The sequence below is a fragment of the Piliocolobus tephrosceles genome, chromosome 2, assembly GCF_002776525.5.
Source record: "Piliocolobus tephrosceles isolate RC106 chromosome 2, ASM277652v3, whole genome shotgun sequence".
Taxonomy (NCBI): Eukaryota; Metazoa; Chordata; class Mammalia; order Primates; family Cercopithecidae; genus Piliocolobus; species Piliocolobus tephrosceles.
Window position 1 is genome coordinate 27,679,774 of NC_045435.1, and position 22,773 is coordinate 27,702,546.

Sequence of the window (22,773 nt, forward strand, 5' to 3'; positions counted from 1 at the left end):
TCTGGAGGTAGACAGTTCATTTAAAAGTTTATATGCAAAAGAAAATCAAGGAATAACAATTAGGAAAACACTAAACAAACAGCAAGGCAGGACTAGCCCTACTAGGAATTAAAATATACACCAAATCCTCTGTAATTAAAACAGATGGTACTCACATATGGCTAGGCAGGCAGACTAATGGAACAGAACACAAACTCCAGAAATAGACCCAAGCACATCTGGAAACTTTAGTATAGGAATAGACTGACTCTCAATTCACTCGGTTAAAAATGGACTACTTAATAATTTGTACTAAAACAACAGACTAGTCATTTTGGAAAAAATAAAAATTAATTCCCTGCCTCAAATTACACACCAGGATAAACCCCAAATGAATCACATCTCTGAAGATAAAAATAAAACCATTCATATTTCTAATATAGGATATTGATCAATTTATTTTTAATTCAATGGTGGTTAAAAACTTTCTAAATGTGACTCAAAATCTAGATGCAATAAGATTAAAACTCTATAAATTTAATTACATAAATTTTTTTTTTTGAGGTGGAGTCTTGCTCTGTCGCCCAGGCTGGAGGGCAGTGGTGAGATCTTGGCTCACTGAAAGCTCCGCCTCCCGGGTTCACATCATTCCTCCTGCCTCAGCCTCCCTAGTAGCTGGGACTCCAGGTGCCTGCCACCACCCCTGGCTAATTTTTTTGTGTTTTTAGTAGAGATGAGGTTTCATCGTGTTAGCCAGGATGGGTCTCAATCTCCTGACCTCATGATCTGCCCGCCTCGGCCTCCCAAAGTGCTGGGATTACAGGTGTGAGCTACCACACCCAGCCTTAATCAGATAAAATTATAATTAAAACACTATAGACAAAAAAACAAATGACAATCTGTTAAAAAAAATCATTTCCAACATATATCTCAGATCAAAATAGGTAAGTAGATAGATTATAAAGTTGAAAATTTGGAAACTTCTGGTGTCTGGTCTGACATGTAAAAAGTTTGGAAGCCCATCACTCTATCCTCACAAGGTAAAACTGAGCAAACTAAAAAACAGTAATGCTTAATTGATCTATCAGAGAACTGAGGTCACAGGGCAAACCACCGCCCTGAAAACTGGAGAGACAAAATACTGAGAACCACAGCTTATTGAAATTAGAAACCACTGCTGGAGCCTATTAAAATATTTAAAGTAAATGGTATTTGGCTAATGGACAGAGACTGAGCATGGAACTAGCTTGAGAGATAAAAACTCCAGGGGACCCAGAACCATGAGGCTATAAGGGTATCAGAGAAAAATTGATCATATCTGTTGTGGGGGGAGAGTATAAGTAACCATTTTGAAATAAGTCCAGAATGCTCTGTTCTTAACAAAGGCCTGTCCTCAAAGGAAACTATTTAACCAGAGCCTACCTACCTGAGTCTTGCCACAGCCTAATTTACCTGAGGAAAGGGAAATACACAACTCTAGTCACCTTTCACTTTCCTGTTTCACGTAAGTGGAGGAAAGGGAAGCAATGACAAGCATTTGTGAAGGTCATAACCCAGGGACACAAGCTCACTAAAAGACAGAAACCTAATCATGCAATTATAGAATGCTTCCTTTCCCCTATATGTTACCACCACATCAATAGGGCTTCTGTGTAATAACAGAGGATTACAGCTGAAAGAACTGCAAGTTTCAGATTCTATTTAAGAAGAAGCCTCTAAGGAAACCTAGAGACAACAGAAACAACAAAACAACAGAAAATCTAGAGACAATAGAAAAGACACTAGAGGACAATAGGACAAAGAGGACAAGGACACTAGGACACTAAAAGACAACAGAAAGGATACTGGAGAAAATTTTAACTGCTGACACATGCAACTACAACAAACTGTAAACACAGTTTAACTGCTACCCAGATACATAAAACCTCACAATGAAGGTCTATTTACCTCAGTTTCTTTCACCTATACATCAGGTCCAGCTTTCAACAAAAATTTACAAGGCATACTGAAAGGCAAAAATAGTCTTGAGAGACAAAGCAAACTTCATAAGCAGACTTAGATATGGCAGAAATTTCAGAATTATCACACCAGAAATTTAAAATAATTTTAATTGATATGCTCAGGGTTCTAATGGAACCTGATGGTTCTAATGGCATAAGAAAAAAATGGGTAATGTAAGGGGAAAAGATGGAAGTCTGAGAAAGAATCAAAAGGAAATGTGTGAGGTACATGGATGTGCTTTGGTCAGGAATAGGCTGAGGCAGACATCTGGGCCAGAGTGACAGTGAGTTTGGAGCACAGGTGTATAACTCCACTTGTGTAAGCTCATAGTTGGCTGTAAGCCACTATTGTCTGTAAAAGGTATAACTGTCCTGCTGACACTGCACGGGGCTTGTTCTGGCATGCCTGAAGAAAGAAAGAGAGCCAGAGCCAGTCACCTTGAAGGCAGGCAGCAGGGAGCCAGGAACCTGCTGAGAGAGAGAGTAATGCTACTGACCCCTGTAAGGGAGAACCGGTCACCTTGAAGGCAAGCTGTGGGGAGCCAGGAACTGACTTGTGCCCAGAGGGAAAGAGCTAAGCTGCTGATCCTGTAAGGGAGAGCTGGCCTTGCAGGCCAGAGGGTGCAGCTGCGGGCATGGGGGCGGCAGGAGCCATAGAGCTGGCTGCTGAGAGGAGCCACAGGGCCAAAGCAGAAAGTCTGAAAGCTGCTGATGAGAAAGCTGCTGAATAAAACTACATTTCACCTGCCTACACCCCTGCAACTACCTAAGTGTTCTTTCAGCTATCTGCCACCCACTCAGTCCCTTCAGATCTCAGCATGGGCTGGAACTGGACCCTGAGCATGACATTTGGCATAGTGTGTCATGACAAAATGCTAGAGATAAAAGACACTGCAAAAGTAAACGAAGAAAACTTTTGATGGACCCATTCATTCATAGACTGAACAACACTGAGGAAAGAATCAGTCAGTTCAAAGATATGTTAATAAAAAGTTTCAAAGTGAAAAGCAAAGAGAAAAACCAGTGAGGAAAAAAATGGAATGGAATATCCAATAACTGTGACAATTACAAAAGGTACATAAAATGGGAATACCAAAAGAAGGAAGTGAGAAAAAAAGGAAAGAAATATTTGAAGTGACAAATACCAAACTACAGATTCAGGAAGCTCAGAGAACAAGCAGCAGAATAAATACCAAAAAAAAAAAAAAAAAAAAAAAAAAAAACTATACTTAAGCCTATTATATTAAAACTGCAGAAAATCAAAGACAAAGAAAAATCTCAAAATAAGCCAGAAGAAAAACACCTTACCTAGAGAGGAACAGGATAAGAATTACGATGGACTGGCAGTCTCTTCCGGCAGTTGTGTTGTGCAAATGGTGGAGAAGAAAACTTCGGTTCGCTCCCAGGACCCCGGGCAGCGGCGGGTGCTGGACCGGGCAGCCCGGCAGCGTCACATCAACCGGCAGCTGGAGGCCCTGGAGAATGACAACTTCCAGGATGACCCCCACGCAGGACTCCCTCAGCTCAACAAGAGGCTGCGTCAGTTTGATGATGATGCGGACACTGGAAAGAAAAAGAAGAAAACCCGAGGTGATCATTTTAAACTTCGCTTCCGAAAAAACTTTCAGGCCCTGCTGGAGGAGCAGAACTTGAGTGTGGGCGAAGGCCCCAACTACCGGACGGCCTGTGCGGGACCCCCATCGCGGCCCCAGCGCCCCTTCTGTGCTGTCTGCGGCTTCCCTTCCCCCTACAAACTGTGTCAGCTGCGGTGCCCGGTACTGCACTGTGCGCTGTCTGGGGACCCACCAGGTGTCTGAAGTGGACTGTGTGAGCCTGGGCATTCCCAGAGAGGAAGCGCCGCTGTACACTGCCCGGCCTTCAGAAAGACAGTTTCATCACCCAATGGAAGGGGAGCTCTTCCTGGACCAAGGGAGGAGCCGCTCATTCACCCAATGAAACCGTGTCTTATCTGTCAGGAAAGACCAACCTCACTCCTGGGAACTGTCTGGCAGGTAGGCTGGGTCCCCAGTGCTGTTAGAATAAAGAGCCTCGGCCGGGCGCGGTGGCTCAAGCCTGTAATCCCAGCACTTTGGGAGGCCGAGACGGGCGGATCACGAGGTCAGGAGATCGAGACCATCCTAGCTAACACGGTGAAACCCCGTCTCTACTAAAAAATACAAAAAACTAGCCGGGCGAGGTGGCGGGCGCCTGTAGTCCCAGCTACTCGGGAGGCTGATGCAGGAGAGTGGCGGGAACCCGGGAGGCGGAGCTTGCAGTGAGGTGAGATCCGGCCACTGCACTCCAGCCTGGGCGACAGAGTGAGACTCTGTCTCAAAAAAAAAAAAGAATTACGATGGACTTCCATTCAGAGAGTATGCAAACAAAAAGGAAGTGGAATGAGATATTCAAAGGGTTGAAAGAAAAAACAAACTAACACTCGAAATTCTGAATTGGGTTATTTTTCAAAAGTGAAGTATAAATAAACACTTTCTCAAACAAACATTGAAGGAATTGATCTCCAGGAGACCTGCCTTGTAAGAAGTGTTTAAAGAAGTTTTTCAGAGGGGAGGAAAATACTATAGACAAAAACCTATTTATATGCAAAGAAAGGAAGAATATTAGAGAAGAAATAAATGGAGGTAAAATGAAATCTTTTATTTTTATTAATTTTAATTGATCTAAAAGATAACAGTTCAAAATAACAAGAGCAACAATGTACTAGGGGAGTATAGTTTATGGATAAGTGAAATGAATGACAGCAATGTAATAAGGGACAGGAGAGAAGAACTGAGAATGCTTTGTTGTAAGTTACCTGCATTACTTGTGAAGCAGTATATTTATTTAAAAGTGGGCATGCTGTTTCTGCTATGTTTCTGTTCATCTGCACTGAAAAGTTAACTCATTTCATTGAGACGCTCTAATGTGCTCTATACTATGATGTCTTAGTCCATTTGTGCTGCCATAACAAAATACCACAAACTCGGTAATTTATAAATAACAAAAATTTATTCTCTCAAAATTCTGGAGGCTGGAAAGTCCAAAATCCAGACACAAGCCTCTGGTGAAGGCTTTCCTGCCTCATCCTCACATGGAGGAAGGTTGAAGGGCAAGAGAAAGCAAACCCACCCCTACAACCCCTTTTTAAGACATGATTCCATTATTTAGGAAAGATCTCTCAAAAGGGATCTTAACACTTTAACACCTCTCGAAAAGCCCCATGTCCCAACACTATTATGCTGAGGATAAAGTCTCTAACATACGAATTTGGGGGACACATTTAGACCAAAGCAGATGAATATATCCATGATAAGTAGTTGATACATTTGAGCTTCCTTAAGTGGAAGAGTCCCTGCAATCCTCCTCTAGTTGTGCTGAGAGAGGCAATCTATGATTTCATACCCGCATGTTCTTAAACAGATGAATTACATGATTCTGTAACTGTTTCATTCTGTTCCTTCCTTTCTCCTACTCTACCATTAATTCTTGATCAACTGGAGCACACATTCTACATAAATAATTGTTTATAGCTATTTATAAGTGTAGATTAAGATAAAATATTTTAGGCTGAGGTGGGCAGATCATGAGGTCAGGAGATCGAGACCACGGTGAAACCCTGTCTCTACTAAAAATACAAAAGATTAGCTGGGCATGGTGATGGGTGCCTGTAGTCCCAGCTACTCAGGAGGCTGAGGCAGGAGAATGGCGTGAACCTGGAAGGTGGAGCTTGCAGTGAGCTGAGGTCTCACCACTGCACTCCAGCCTTGGCAACAGAGCAAGACTCTGTCTCAAAAAAAAAAAAAGATAAAATATTTTATGTTGTCTCTTGATACTACTAAAATTCCTTTCTTGAAGAAATATGTTAAGAGAAAACATTTTCTAATAGATAAACATTTCTGATCATAAACACACATCATTATTAACAAACCAAATTTCAGAGCCTCTCTTACAATCTGCAACCATTCCACTATATGTTTGCTGCCACTTTCTTCCTCCTGTAAATTACCCAATTGTTTGAATCTCAATATCAATAATTTCTCCCTCACAGTGGCATTGACAGAATTAAATTAGATAGACATAAAAATAATCCCCACTACATTGTCTTACATAAAAGTGGAATAAGGAGAAAATCTTCAAGGAAATTAAAAGTTCTCTTTGCTTTTTAGAATTTGTTTTCCTTTCAAAATTTAGATTTACATTTCATACAACATTAGGTAAAAACAAGAAGGACCAGTGATCTGCTTCTGCTGAAATCACTGCTTGTGTCTGCCATTAGTATTAGAAAGGAGGATATGGCCTGGTACAAAGGCACTGCACCTCCTGTCCAGATGAGATAGGAGAGAATGAGAGAGTATAATGATAAGCAACTGCGCTGTAATAGTACACTAAGAATTAGCTGATCTTTTTCTCATTGTATTTCTGCTATTAAGTCCCAGGTTATCTTGGTTTTACTTTTAGCTTCCTATTATTGATAATGCATTCAGTTTAGTTACAAGTCTATCTAGACCCAAGCTGTGATTTTAATGCAGAGAAATAAAACCTTAGGCTACTTGAGGGGAGTTGATATGGTGTGGATGTTTGTCCCCTTCAAATTTCATGCTGAAATGTCATCCCCACTATTGGAGGTGAGGTCTAGTGAGAGGCTGTTTGGCTTCATGAATGGCTTGGTGACATCCCCGCGGTAATGAGGGAGTTCTAGCTGAGTTCACATGACATCTGGTTGTGTAAAGAGCCTGACACCTCCCACCTCTCTCTCTTATCCCCTCTCTCACCAGGTGATATACTGGCTCTCTCTTTGCCTCCCACCACAATTGAAAGTTTCCTGGGGCCTCACCAGGAGCAGATGCTTGTGCCATGCATCTCTTACAGCCTGTAGAACCATGAGCCAAAATAAACCTTTTTTTAATAAATTGCCCAGCTTCAGATATTTTGTTATAGCAGTGCAAATGAACTAACACAGACAGGATTCATGTATTACTCACTTGTTGCCTCTCCACCACTTAATAGTGCTTACTACATAGGAACTTCATCAATTCTTAATGTTTGGATGAATAAGCCAAAAAATGTGTGAAAAATTATGCAGATAAATCTCTGATTTTTAATTTTTCACTAAGGAGAAATTTATACCTAAAATCTGAATTAACAAAATCTTATTCTCTTTAAACAAAGTTGAAGATAAGATAGGATAAATTAAGAATACATGAGGATTAAAGAGATAGTAACTCTCATTTGCAGGAAATGACATCACTGAAGAAGTTTTTTTTTTCTATTCTTTATTTTTTACTTTCAATAACTATTTCAACAAGTTTTCCTGAAGAGTCCTTTGTGATACAGTCAGTTACAGCCTTGAGCTGTGCTAAATAAAGGAACAATTATAAATTTCATATTGGAGGTCTCTCTGACATACCATTCTCTTGTGGGGAGGTAGGTGAGAGGGAAAAGTGGAGAAAATATCATGATTACTTTTTCTCATTGCCTCCTTTTTACTTTTGCCCGTGGTGTGTTTTACGGTAACCATCCATTAGAGTTATGTCAAGAATAGGCTTTACCCAAAATAGTATAGTTTATCATGTACCCTCGTCAGTGACTCAATTTGAAACTTACTGTCTTCTACCAGGTCAAAAGGAATTACTAATATTTTTAGAGGACATGATGGATGGCAGTTAGGATTTTAACAAACGGTGACCAAAATAAAACATCAAGATCATTTTCACTTCTGAAATGAAGAAGAATGGGAAAAGCATAAATGACATTTCTTACTCAACCTGATTTTTCCATTTATTTTGAAAGGGAGAGGGAGGGCAATCGGGATAGATTCCAAGCCATCATTTAAAAATGTGGCTACAGGCATTTGTTATTGATGTGTCATTGCATCATGCTACTTGAAAAAATTTTAAAGGCATTTTTCTTTCCTTGAGTCTGATTTAAGTTTGTTTGTCCAAAATTCCTCCAGGAATGCTCCCCTCTCCGTGTCTTCATTTTTCAGGGGATGAGAAGTTGACATAAGGGTTTTACTAAATTTGGTCTTGAAATCACAGAAAGAAAATTGGTGTTTTGTTGAATCAGCCCATCTCATACTGAACATCTTTCTGAAACTTTTGTGTTCTTCCTAGCTGACTCCTGAACTAACTAGAACTACTGATGCTTCAATTTTGGGATGCATTCAATATTTAGCTTTTACTTTATCACTTCAGAGGTATCTAGTTTCAAGTTCTTTAGTTCCCACTTCCCTAGCAAAATGGTTTATAAATTGGCATAGAAGAAACACTCAAGGGATCAGCAGGAAAGTTGAGGAGAGTCAAGGAATTGACAACTCCCCTCCCAGCCACACTTCATTCAAGAACTTCTGCCATTATTTTCTGTATATGTTTGTTTTTCCAATTGATTATTTATTTTATTTTATTTTATGTTATTTTTTATTTTATTTTATTTTATTTTTTATTTTATTATTATTATACTTTAAGTTCTAGGGTACATGTGCATAACGTGCAGGTTTGTTACATATGTATACTTGTGCCATGTTGGTGTGCTGCACCCATCAACTCATCAGCACCCATCAACTCGTCAGCACCCATCAACTCGTCATTTACATCAGGTAAAACTTCCAATGCAATCCTTCCCCTTCCCCCCTCCCCATGATAGGCCTCAGTGTGTGATGTTCCCCTTCCTGAGTCCAAGTGACCTCATTGTTCAGTTCTCACCTATGAGTGAGAACATGCGGTGTTTGGTTTTCTGTTCTTGCGATAGTTTGCTGAGAATGATGGTTTCCAGCTGCATCTATGTCCCTCTAAAGGACACAAACTCATCCTTTTTTATGGCTGCATAGTATTCCATGGTGTGTATATGTGCCACATTTTCTTAATCCAGTCTGTCACTGATGGACATTTGGGTTGATTCCAAGTCTTTGCTATTGTGAATAGTGCGGCAATAAACATACGTGTGCATGTGTCTTTATAGCAGCATGATTTATAATCCTTTGGGTATATACCCAGTAATGAGATGGCTGGATCATATGGTACTTCTAGTTCCAGATCCTTGAGGAATCACCATACTGTTTTCCATAATGGTTGAACTAGTTTACAATCCCACCAACAGTGTAAAAGTGTTCCCATTTCTCCACATCCTCTCCAGCACCTGTTGTTTCCTGACTTTTTAATGAATGCCATTCTAACTGGTGTAAGATGGTATCTGATTGTGGTTTTGATTTGCATTTCTCTGATGGCCAGTGATGATGAGCATTTTTTTCATGTGTCTGTTGGCTGTATGAATGTCTTCTTTTGAGAAATGTCTGTTCATATCCTTTGCCCACTTTTTGATGGGGTTGTTTGTTTTTTTCTTGAAAATTTGTTTGAGTTCTTTGTAGGTTCTGGATATTAGCCCTTTGTCTGATGAGTAGATTGCAAAAATTTTCTCCCATTCTGTGGGTTGCCTGTTCACTCTGATGGTAGTTTCTTTTGCTGTGCAGAAGCTCTTTAGTTTAATTAGATCCCATTTGTCAATTCTGGCTTTTGCTGCCATTGGCTTTTGGTGTTTTAGACATGAAGTCCTTGCCCATGCCTATGTCCTGAATGGTATTACCTAGGTTTTCTTCTAGGATTTTTATGGTATTAGATCTAACATTTAAGTCTCTAATCCATCCTGAATTAATTTTCATATAAGGAGTAAGGAAAGGATCCAGTTTCAGCTTTCTACTTATGGCTAGCCAATTTTCCCAGCACCATTTATTAAATAGGGAATCCTTTCCCCAGTTCTTGTTTTTGTCAGGTTTGTCAAAGATCAGATGGCTGTAGATGTGTGGTATTATTTCTGAGGACTCTGTTCTGTTCCATCGGTCTATATCTCTGTTTTGGTACCAGTACCATGCTGTTTTGGTTACTGTAGCCTTGTAGTATAGTTTGAAGTCAGGTAGCGTGATGCCTCCAGCTTTGTTCTTTTGACTTAGGATTGTCTTGGCAATGCGGGCTCTTTTTTGGTTCCATATGAACTTTAAAGCAGTTTTTTCCAATTCTGTGAAGAAACTCATTGGTAGCTTGATGGGGATGGCATTGAATCTATAAATGACCTTGGGCAGTATGGCCATTTTCACAATATTGATTCTTCCTATCCATGAGCATGGTATGTTCTTCCATTTGTTTGGGTCCTCTTTGATTTCACTGAGCAGTGGTTTGTAGTTCTCCTTGAAGAGGTCCTTTACATCCCTTGTAAGTTGGATTCCTAGGTATTTTATTCTCTTTGAAGCAATTGTGAATGGAAGTTCATTCCTGATTTGGCTCTCTGTTTGACTGTTACTGGTGTATAAGAATGCTTGTGATTTTTGCACATTAATTTTGTATCCTGACTTTGCTGAAGTTTCCTATCAGCTTAAGGAGATTTTGGGCTGAGACAATGGGGTTTTCTAAATATACAATCATGTCATCTGCAAACAGGGACAATTTGACTTCTTCTTTTCCTAATTGAATACCCTTTATTTCTTTCTCTTGCCTGATTGCCCTAGCCAGAACTTCCAACACTATGTTGAATAGGAATGGTGAGAGAGGGCATCCCTGTCTTGTGCCAGTTTTCAAAGGGAATTTTTGCAGTTTTTGCCTATTCAGTATGATATTGGCTGTGGGTTTGTCATAAATAGGTCTTATTATTTTGAGGTACGTTCCATCAATACCGAATTTATTGAGCGTTTTTAGCATGAAGGGCTGTTGAATTTTGTAAAAGGCCTTTTCTGCATCTATTGAGATAATCGTGTGGTTTTTGTCTCTGGTTCTGTTTATATGCTGGATTACGTTTATTGATTTGCGAATGTTGAACCAGCCTTGCATCCCAGGGATGAAGCCCACTTGATCATGGTGGATAAGCTTTTTGATGTGCTGCTGGATCCGGTTTGCCAGTATTTTATTGAGGATTTTTGCATCGATGTTCATCAGGGATATTCATCTATAATTCTCTTTTTTTGTTGTGTCTCTGCCAGGCTTTGGTATCAAGATGATGTTTGCCTCGTAAAATGAGTTAGGGAGGATTCCCTCCTTTTCTATTGATTGGAATAGTTTCAGAAGGAATGGTACCAGCTCCTCCTTGTACCTCTGGTAGAATTCAGCTGTGAATCCATCTGGTCCTGGACTTTTTTGGTTGGTAGGCTATTAATTATTGCCTCAATTTCAGAGTCTGCTATTGGGCTATTCAGGGATTCAGCTTCTTCCTGGTTTAGTCTTGGGAGAGTGTAAGTGTCCAGGAAATTATCCATTTCTTCTAGATTTTCTAGTTTATTTGCGTAGAGGTGTTTATAGTATTCTCTGATGGTAGTTTGTATTTCTGTGGGGTCGGTGGTGATATCCCCTTTATCATTTTTTATTGTGTCTATTTGATTCTTCTCTCTTTTCTTCTTTATTAGTCTTGCTAGCGGTCTGTCAATTTTGTTGATCTTTTCAAAAAACCAACTCCTGGATTCATTGATTTATCTGTATATGTTAAGGTTAATTCATATGTTATATGGATTAAGGGAACCACTGGTTTAAGAAGTTGAAAAATCATTGCTCTACCCTATTTAAAGCAACAGAAGAAAAGCAGAATAATAAAAGTTTAGAACCAAAAGTGATTTAAGTGACAATCCAATTCTCCGATTATACAGATGAGAAGGTTGAGCTAGGGAGAAATGAAGAAATACGTCTGAGTATATATAGTGATTTGCAGATATAAATCTATTGATTTCTACTCTAATAGTCTTTCTTATTTTTCTATAATGTCAGTGATACTTAAAGAATGAAGACTGAGGAAATATCTTTCCAAGGGCTGCCTAATTCGATGTTATTAGCTACTTCAGAGATACTCTAGACCACATTAAACCATATTTATCTGCATACATTTATGCATTCATCATTCCATCTGTAGCCAAAGAGATATAGGCCAATAATAGAAATCTGTTCCTGATTATATAGTTGTTACAGCACAAATACTATAATAAATCCATCTAATTCTCAAGCACTCAAAGTCTAAATGATAGAAGCATGTCTTTCAGAGACTATATGGAGGGCATGTAATCCAGATCCTAAATGGAAGAGAACACTGACCAGGGAGTAGACACACACATAATATAGGGCTCCTGATCATAGATTCCTGGGGACTTCCAAAAATAATTTAAATTAAAATGAGGAACTTCTTGCCTAGATTTTGCTATGAAAACTTGGATATCAGCATGGCAGTTTGGATTGTATACTGTAACTTTTTGTAATAAATGATCTATGAGTCTCCAAGCTATATGTCTTCATTCCTGGATTTGTGTTATTCTCTAGAAGTGCATAAAATAGGAAAAACACAGTGACATTAGCACAGTCTTTTGCTATTTGCTTTATAGCATCACCAGCTCCAACACCAATCCTCCAGCTCTTAAGGATATCTCACATGTGCTTCAAATAGTTCCTTTATTGACCACAGGGGATAGGCCCTGTTTGTATACTTCTGCTCCAGAGCCACTGCTCTGCTGTCAGGTCTCCAATGTATGTGGACCATGTTAACGTGCCTCATATCCACTGGCAGAGCCCAGTGTGATTCTCTCTCTCTCACCAGTACCACTGCTTTCATGAGTATTGCCCTCACCTCCACAGGGCACTGATGCTGCCACTGGGCATGGCCTTTCCCTGGTACTGCTTTTTTTCAGAGTGCTATCAGATGTTTCTGCTACGATATGCCACTGCCATTTCAATGCACCCGACACATACTCTGGCTACCATCACATACGTGCTACCATCACCTACATTGGGCCTGTTTTTGCACAGGAACCATCAAGAAACCCTGTCCAATACTATACGGGGCTCTGTGAAAAACTGCATTCTTCTCTTTAGTGAGATATCAAAAAAGGGCTGTTTGGGTCCTGTACTCACCAGAATTTTTTTTTTTTTTTTTTTTTTTGAGACAAGAGAGTCTTGCTCTGTCGCCCAGGCTGGAGTGCAGTGGCCGGATCTCGGCTCACTGCAAGCTTCGCCTCCCGGGTTTACGCCATTCTCCTGCCTCAGCCTCCCAGGTAGCTGGGACTACAGGCGCCCGCCACCTCGCCCAGCTAGTTTTTTGTATTTTTTAGTAGAGACGGGGTTTCACCGTGTTAGCCAAGATGGTCTCGATCTCCTGACCTCGTGATCCGCCCGTCTCGGCCTCCCAAAGTGCTGGGATTACAGGCTTGAGCCACCGCGCCCGGCCCTCACCAGAATTTTTATTGAAAACTGTGATGAGATAAACTTTTGACATATAGGCGTTCACAGCTTTTTTCTTCCTTTTTTCCCCAACTTTAGCTCCTTTGCCTCTCCCCTCTCTGAAGAGACGATGGGAAAAAAATCTAAGTAGATGAATTAATTTGAGTAAAGCAATTGAGGAAAAAGAACCACATTCCTGGAGGAATGAGGCCTGTAGTAGAAAGCTATGCCATGCCAGATGCATATTGTGAAAGTTCTGTGCACAGAAAGGAGAGGATGGACCAGGATGGTGAGGACAAGACTACGTAGATGGGAGAATTCTGTTAGGAAGCAAGAATGAGGGACTTTCAGCAGTGGAAGGATGCCAAGAATTTGGAGAGGACACCATGTTTTCATTAGAATAACTGCGAACAAAATTTCTCTGTTCACATGATGCTTCAGAGATAAAGTTTTACATTTCAGCCTGGACCAGGTGCAGCTTTAAAGACATTTATGTAAATATTTCAGTAGTAATGTATAGTATACTACCATATTCTCATCCTATTCCTCTCCTCTCTATAAACCAAGACATAAGTTCATAGGATTAGGTCAGGAGACAAATATGAAGGAGAGGCAACAGGATGTCCAAAGAACTCCTGCTGCCCCCTAAAGCTGAGGCTTCACTTCACAGTCAAGTCTGACTGTGTCTTTCCTTCCCTGAGACAAATTCTCCCCAAGACTACTCTTAGTCCCACAGACTTCTGGCAGATCCAGTCCTGAGTCGGCTAGCATTGCCCAGATTTGTCTGAGCCCCAGTCAGGAAGGAACAGAGTTTAGGCTCAACTGAGACTGCCACTATCTTTCATTTCAATAAAAAGTGTAATTGTCTCTTGGATCTTGGCAAATAACTCTTTTGTTGTTTTCTCATTCTGAAATTTCAGTTTTATAAATCCCCAAATTAATTCAGAGAAGCTGAAGATGAATCTGCTTCAGAAGACTACATGCTTCCCAAAGTATCCCAGTTGATTTAGGGGCTAATTTATTATAGGTTTGTGGACTCACTAGCTTTAAGCCTCATTTTGCTTCACAGATCAGCATCTTTATTTGTTTAACAGCCGCTGGCTGAATGACTCTGAGAGTTACGAAGCCATGTGGATGGCCCAGGGGCCACATGGCTCATCTGAGGTGATACTGTGTGTGTTTACTATTTGTCATCAGGTTAAGATGTGTCTCACAGAAAGTAAGCTCGGGGACTGAGTCTACCAGTTCCCTGGCAAAATAATTCCAGGTTTTTAGTGATGTAAGGTTCTCCCCAAACACGTCAATGTCTTTTGCTTAAAGTCCAAGCAGAGATAATGCCACTTCCTGAGAGAAAGGAGGCCATTGCTACCATGAACCAGGCACAGCACTAAGAACAGGGGTCACTGAAGAATATGCCAGGCTCTATTCTCAACTCAAGGAGCCTGCATCTAGTAAAGGAGAAAGACAGGAACCCCCACCTGGCAGAATAAATACTAAATGGAGGTACGCTCAAAGTGTAAGGCTGGATTCTGATGGATGGGCAATTAAGTTTGACTCCACAGGGAGGAGTAGCTTATGGTAGAGCAGAATGAGGTGACGATGCTTCACTGTCCTCTTTTATATTATATCTGTGCCATGAGGTGATGCTCTTGGCTTAGAAGCCCTCACACTGTCATTTATACCAGTCCCTTAGATCTCGGCCAACCCCTCCCACCCTGAGTTAGTGCAATGGCTGCATATCAAAGCATTGGAGAAGCTTTTGAAAAATAGTGATCCTCAAGCCTTACCACAGGCTGACTGAGAGAGAATCTCCAGGAAAGGAGTCTGAGGGGGTAAAGCTCTCTTAAAGCTGTCTCCCCAGAGGGACTCCCTAGATGTACAGCCAGCCAGCCTGGCACAAGCCTTCAGACTGATCTCGGGAAACCATTGCTCCAAATGACCTCCATCAGAATCCCATACAGTCCATCAGTGGGGCTGGGGAGTATTCCCTGAAGTATGCCACATGATGTTATCTGCTTTTAAAGATTCGACTGCGAGCACAATCTGAAGAGGAGACGCCTATGGGAAAAAGCGGTGTACGCTAAATTTAGAATTCACCCGTCTATTTTTGATCCCATCCATCATGTCTAGACTCTCATTTGTCACCATTGGGTAGAACTATTTAGGACACAGTCAATCAGACCACTGTGAGCTATGAGGATAAGTGTATGAGGTCAGATCTAGGTTAGATTCAAAGTTAGTTCTCGGCTCCTCCATAAATTCCTGGAAGTATTTATTGATCAGATTGAGTAGTCCTTTTTCCATAGGGATTTGGGTGCATGCCAGGTTTGGCCACTTGCTCAGACCAGTGAGCTGACTGAAAATGTGCAAGCACCCCTGAACCTTCAGATTCACAGGCACCCTGGCCATGTGCACTTCTGTGGCACAGCAGCAATAGTGCCAGCTTGGTAAAGGAGGGAAGCACTGTGCGTGAGGCAAAAGAACTGGATTCTGGTTCTCATTGCCACCATCTATCTGGATGACTTTGGGTGTTTCACAGAACCTCTCTGGGTCAATTTCCTTATCCATAAAATGAGGGAACTTGACTAGAAGATTCTCAGGGTCAGACCTCTTTTCACTGGGATAATGTATGATTAATAATGCTTTGGAAATTACTATAAAATGATTTGCATAGATATCTCTGCCTAAGCTATAAGTAGTTGGAAATGTGATGCCCAGAAATAATTTTTCAAAAACCACTCTTTATTAATTAAAATGGGATGAAAAAAATGGTCTAATATTTATTTGATGTCTGCTGTGCACCAGACATTGTATTAAGTGGTTCTCCCTTTGTGAGTTCATTTAAGCCCTCTAAAAACCCAAGAAAATTCCTGTTTCAGTTAAGAAGACCCTGGAATATTCTCATTTCGGGTAAGATGGCAGACTCAAAGGGTAAAATAACTGGCCTAAGTTCACAGAGCTAGTAAATGATAGTGCAGGGCTCAAGTCCAGGTTTTGCTGTTCTAAATCCAGTGCTTTTGACAGTTAAAATTCAGTTGTAATCCTGTGGGTGGGAGAGGCCCTTTGTAAATCAATTGGCTGGTCCAGTTCAGTGGAGAATGACTGTGGGTAACCACACGTGAGAGCATTGCTATTTGCCCTGCATTTCATGTTTGCCTTCAGGGATCTTCATAAGGCTTACATTAGCAACTCAGTCTCTGACTAAGTTACCAAATGAACGTCCCTGTCCCCTTTCTGCTCTTACTAACTTTTATTTCTTAAAGAGGAAAGTTAAAAATAAATCACAACTAAGTATCAGGGCAAAATTAATGCTGTGTCTTTAATCATGTAAATGCAAGCAAAATTCCCAAATTTAAAACCCCGAGGCAAACATAGCAGAACCCATTGTACCAGCAGAGAGGGAAAGAATACCGTATTTATTAAATTTAAAAAAATATTTGCTAGGATATTGTATGGTAGTAGCACAGAGTCATGACTTTACATGTTCTGCCTTTCTATGTGCAATTTTAACACTGCATTAATTGCAACCATAATTCACTGATTTTATGAAATATTCTTTAAAAATGAAGTATTATTCTAAGGCTTAAAATGTTAAAAAGAATTACTTATCAGTGTTATTGGCTCACATAACATTTATAAAAGATGAAGAGACAGCTTGAAATGATTCCAAGATCACACAGTAGGGACTTTAGGCTGTCAAGCCCCAGTTCACACTTGGCACCTGGCAAACATTTAAACCACACATCTGTGAACACTTAGCCATTCTTTGAGTAATAGGGATGCCTCATACAGAATCTACTCTGGTAGAGGAACCACTTGGGCAGATGTGCCATTCATCACAATGAGGAGGCCCAGCATTTTCATGGGGTGTGGAAGAGGCACCAGCAGTATTTTCTAGCCTCAATTGTCTCTTTGGCCTACAGCTTTCTATCATTTACTTAACACTCAATTTCCTTTCACCTCTCACCATCACCATCATTGTTTTCAGTTATTTTAGCTCAGAAAGTGTGGATCTAATATTGATATCTAGATTGGTCAGTTCCAGAAGTTAAAGGTCCTTGCCAGCCTTGATCTAAAGTAAAACACACAGACACACACACAGAGAGAGAGAGAGATTGAGAGAGAGAGAGAGATTGTTTGTAAGCAATGTCCATTCAATCTGGGATTTGTGTGATCCTTTAGGCATTTTATTTCCTGTTTTGTTCTCTTAATTTCTCTAGTTTGGTTTCAGTGTAGACTGAGGTCTAGTCAATAGATAACGTAGATACCATATCACTGGCTTGTGAGAGTAATTGTTTTAATGAGGCATCTGACGGGCTTTTGTTGGTCCCCAGGAAGCACAGCAGAAGGGATTGTGTTTATAATCGACTCTAATCCCTTCTAATCTTCCACCTTAACCTCACCAAGAATTAAGTGATTGATTTTTGGTCTCTTGAAAGAAAATAAGGACCTCCTGAGACAAACCTTGGCAGCTGTCCAAAGACAAAGAAACAATTGAGGGCTGGCACCATTTGTACTTTGATATGGGGAACTGTCTTGATCTAAGTAGGCAATTTCCCTCCCACCAGTTTTTGGTTCCTATTTGAGCACTCACATTGTCCTGGGTCAGGGGTCAGACAGAATTTCATAATAATTTATTTACCTCAGCATCAGAAACCTGTAAGACAAAATATGGCAAATATGGCTAGGCCAGGTTATTCTTTGGCATTCTGCTTCCTCTAAGAGCTAAAGGTTGTGGTTCCCAGATTACTGCTCTCATACAGCAAGCACTACCCTTTTTCTCACTCCCCTCAGAAAGACCATGTTATTTCCCCTCTAAAAAAGTCTGTTTTCCCATATAAGTTGGTGTTGGCTGGAACAACAATGCACTGTTGGGGTAAGAAGCAGCTGACTACTAAATTAGATGTTATTCACACAAGTGCTCATCTTTTAGCCTACTAGTGAAATTTGGGCTGAAATGATAAACTAATGAGAATAGAGAACAATACATAAGCATTGAGGGAAAGCTAACCTCCTCCTTCCTTACTTCTCTTGTCCCTTCCAAACCTCCTATTCTCACCGTTCCTCAGCCACTTTTTTAGTTTCTCTTTTTCCATATAGTTCAAATATGCAGTGCCAGAGGAGTGGTGTGCACAGAGACTGAACTTCAAGTCAGAAGGCAGAGAGGGAGAGGATTCTTTGGAGAGCAAAAAAACGAGAATGAGAGACAGCAAGAGGGGGAAGCAATTAAGTATATTTGACAATATACCCCATGGTCAGCATATTTAATTGTCTTCACTCAACTTTTTGTACCTAGGCCCCTCAGCCTCCTAACATCACCACCTGGCCAAGCTGCAGCCTCCTATCCAGCATTCTCCTATCTTGCTCCCTAATACCAGGTACTGTTGATTCCAGTCCAAAGTCAGCCCTTCATCTTCAATCACACTCTCACCTATGCTCAGAAATTTTTTTTTTTTTTTTTTTGCCTCCTGTCACCATCCTCCCAGTCACTGATCCAAAATTCCCTGTTCCACTTTCCTTGGGGCTCCTTCCTCACTGATTTTCACAAATAACCCATCTTCTCTTCTATTTACACACAGGGTTGGGGGTTCAAGTCAGAACTTCAACTTTCTTACTCTCCACATCCCAATTTTACCGTAATTTCTCTGATAACCACCCTGCTATAGAGCAAGCACTTCCCTGTTCAGTCTGCGTACTCCATCAGTGCTCTCTCTCAATCTCTTAATCTCCCAAATACTTCCCTGTGAGTTTTTTCCTGTTTCTTGAATTATTAATCTCTTCCTCTTCACTATCTTCTTCCTACAACCTAAAATTAATTTTATCTTATGAAAAACATCTCATCCCAACAATACTTAACTGCCTCCCCCCCTTGCTATCTTTCATCCTCTTTTTTTTTTTTTTTTCTCCAAAGAATCCTCTCCCTCTTTGCCTTGTGACTTGAAGTTTAGCCTCTGTGCACACCACTCCCCTGGCACTGCATATTTTAACTTACTAGTGATAAATGAAGTTGGGAGTGTAGACAGCATGAAAGAAGAAAGAAAATAGAACTGCTGAAAGGTTAAGATTCCAAGAGTAGAAGGTGGAATCACCTACAAAGAAGACGGGAAAAGGCTAGCCACAGAAGTGTGTATGGGGTTAGGATTGGGGGCAAGAGAGCACGGCCCTGGACTTACCCTGAAAACCAGACCAAGGTCCACAGAAGCCCCACTTTCTGAGCAAAGGGTATCAGGAGAGGAAAGAGCCAACCTCCATTCCAGCCCGGTGGGCTTTACCCAATCGATTTGTGGTTGCATTGCTGGGACAAAGAAGTGAAGACCAGTGCAGCAGGTGTGGGGCTGGCCTTTGTCTTGCAACACACTGTTGGACAGAGGGGACAGTCAGATGCTAATGCCAGGGGGACCAGCAATCCTGGAAGGGGCTACTATGAGGTGAAGGAATCTTCTGGTTAAGGGATGTGGTGCCCCCTCACCTCTCTCTACCTACCTATCCACCCACAACTTCTAGCCCCAGGAACTTCAGTTTTTAACAAAGCATTACTAATATATAGGTTTCGTAGTGATTTGATTGCCTTTTGTTTTCTCAGCATCCACGTCAGATGTGTGTCTTTGAAATTCAAATTAATGAAAAATATTGTTTTTTTCAACCTATCAGCAAACATTATGACTTTTATAATCAAAATTACATTCATAAGAAGAGTAGCCAGACCAAGGCTCAAGTATAATTTAAACGGAAAAAAAAAAGTGCTTTATTGTTTTGTCACACTGGAGCCTTGAGCCACACAGTCAAGTTTATGTCAGAAAATTGTTAAAGGACCAAGTCTACAACATGTGGATTTGGGGAGCATATGTCATATTTGATGTGGAAAAGAGGAATATCCCACAACTGGGTATAAAGGATATGTCAAAGGCAAGGGTACTTCATAACAACCTAAGAGGAGATGAGAGGGAAAATCAGTGCAGAAAGAATCTTTGAACCTTTCTTAGCCAAAAGAAAACAGCTCCTCACTCAGATAGACAATACTGTCCCTGAGTAAATGTCATCTGTAAGAATATTTATCTTTGTGTTCCCACTTTCTTTGATGATATCATTATTCTAGGCAAAGATCATTCCTGTTTGGCCCGCAAACATCAGCAGCACATAAACACTAACTTGCTTAGGGAGCTCCACTGGCAGCAGAGCCCAGGGAAATTGTGTCATCCATTTAAGATGTCTCATACCACAGACACACTGTTATCCCAGGCCATTGCTGGCTTCCTTGAAAGCAATAAGCAGACAAGACAAGGAGCTGGCAGGAAATCCTGTATCTAAACCCAATATGAGATTATGGGCCCAATCTAATAAGAATAGATTCATCTGGCTTTATTCCCATTTTGTCACCTGCTTTGTGAGGAAAGTAAAACATGATAAATCAGAGCATTATGGCAACCTCTGAGTGCATATTGACTCATCATTCCCTGAACTTTTATGTTGAACATCTAGAATCATGCAAATTAGTGGGGACTCAGTTTCTTAGCTGTACCTTTCCTTCTATTACAGTGGAAGCTTAAGAGACTTTCTCAAGCTTAGCTTAAAAGATTGCAATGTTGAATGTTCTGTGGCTAATTTAAATTCACAGTGAATTTGATGAAAATTTAGACATTTATTAGATGTATGTTAAAAAGTCTAGAGTCGTCATCACTCCAGGAAGCAACTGAGGCAGATGCTAACTTTCCTATGACTTCCATGAGATCTATGCTTTTAATAAAACTTAAATTTGATTTGAACAAAATTGATAAGGGGGCAAAAGAACAGAGAATCTGAAGTTTCAGCTTCTTCTTGTTTAGCAAGAGTTTTTGTTTTTTTAAGCAGATGGATTTATTAATATTTTTATAGCATTTCTGTGGCCAAACCAGTAGATCTGTGTGTTGGGTAGCTATTTACTTTAGGGTTTTATGTAAGCCCTAGCAAGATCTTCCCATTAATCCAATCACAGCAGCAGGCTGTGATTAATTTACTGCAGCATTGATTTTTTAAGGATCATTGGAAAGGCCTCCTTAGTTCAGGGAGAAAAAATGCATTAAGGGGTTATAGGCTACATCTGCCAAAACTAAGATATTTACTCATATAATTTATTGTAATTTTCTGTTTTACATGGCCTATCATTTTTTATATATTTCATGGAAATCTTATATTTTATAACTTAATGTCAGGCCAAGTCATCTGGTGATGACTATTAAACTCGTCTTGAATCAATGAACTAGAAGGCCATTTTCATTGATGTAATCTTTAGCAGTTTACCATTTTACTAATGAGGAAATGCAAGCCCAGAAAAGTTAAATGACCTATCTACCCAACATCACTGAGTTGGAGGAGAGCTATATCTAGAAACTGCCTTCTTTCCCTTGACTCCTCTCTCTTGCTTCTTACTTTTCTTAGCATTATTGTGACTTTATTAGCTGTACTATGGGCCAGATGCTACACCAGAAACTTCCACATATGTAATCCCTTTGAATTTTCACAGCAATCTTGAAGGAAGGCGTTGTCATTACCATAATTTTATATGTAAGGAAGTTAAGCTGAAAGAATTTAAGTTACTTGACCAAGATCATTCAACTAAAAGCTGGGTAAATCCTAGATACTAAGCTAAAGTTTGTTTCCACCCAAATTCTAAGCTCCTAATTGTACCCTATACATAACATTGCTTAGAAAGATGACATTGCAGTGTTCTGCCACTTTTGCCATTGCCTCAACTTCTTCCGTAGGGCAAAAGGTGAATTTCTAAATTGTTCATGATATGAGCTCACATCCTTGCCTGAAAATCACTCTCTTTGATGACTTTTTGCTCCATATATCACTCTCTGTCTTAGGGACCCAAAACAGAGCTGGGAACTTTGGTTAATAATGGATGGCACTAACCAGAATACAGATCACTCTTCTTCAGCTCTTTTGAATCTGTATGGTTGACACGGGGAAAGAAAAATAAATTCACATTTGTTTTCATCAAGGAAACAATTAGGCAATTCATGTAAAATAATATTTTCGTCAAAAGTTGTTGTTATCATTAGAAAAACAAAAAGGACTATGCATTTTATGCTAAGAATAGCTTGTTTTGCCCCTGGCTTACTTGGGTGCCAGGCACTTTACATGTCATCAGTCTTCATACATACCTATTTAAGAGACGCTAGAACACAGAAGTTTAGAGAGATTTAGCATTGTTGTGGGAAGTCAGGGACCGCAAACGGAGGGACTGGCTGCAACCATGGCAAAGGAACATAAATTGTGAAAATTTCATGGACACTTATCAGTTCCCAAATAATACTTTTATAATCTAACTATAATTTAATCTCTTAACCCTGTTATCTTCATAAGCTGAGGATGTACATCACCTCAGGACCACTATGATAATTGTGCTAACTGTACAAACTGATGGTAAAGCATGTATGCCCGAACACTATGAAATCAGTACACCTTGAGAAACAACAGAATAACAGCAATTTTTAGGGAACAAGGGAAGAGAATCATAAGGTCTGACTGCCTACGGGGTGAGGCAAAAAAAGCCATATTTTTCTTCTTGCAGAGAGCCTATAAACAGATGTGCAAGCAGGGAAGATATTGCTAAATTCTTTTCCTAGTAAGGAATATTG

General features: G+C 40.2%; 1 pseudogene; it reads left to right on the plus strand.

Moving 5' to 3' along the window:
• Positions 1–3,328: 3,328 nt before the first annotated feature.
• Positions 3,329–3,796, plus strand: LOC111543084 (annotated as a pseudogene).
• The last annotated feature ends 18,977 nt before the right edge of the window (positions 3,797–22,773 follow it).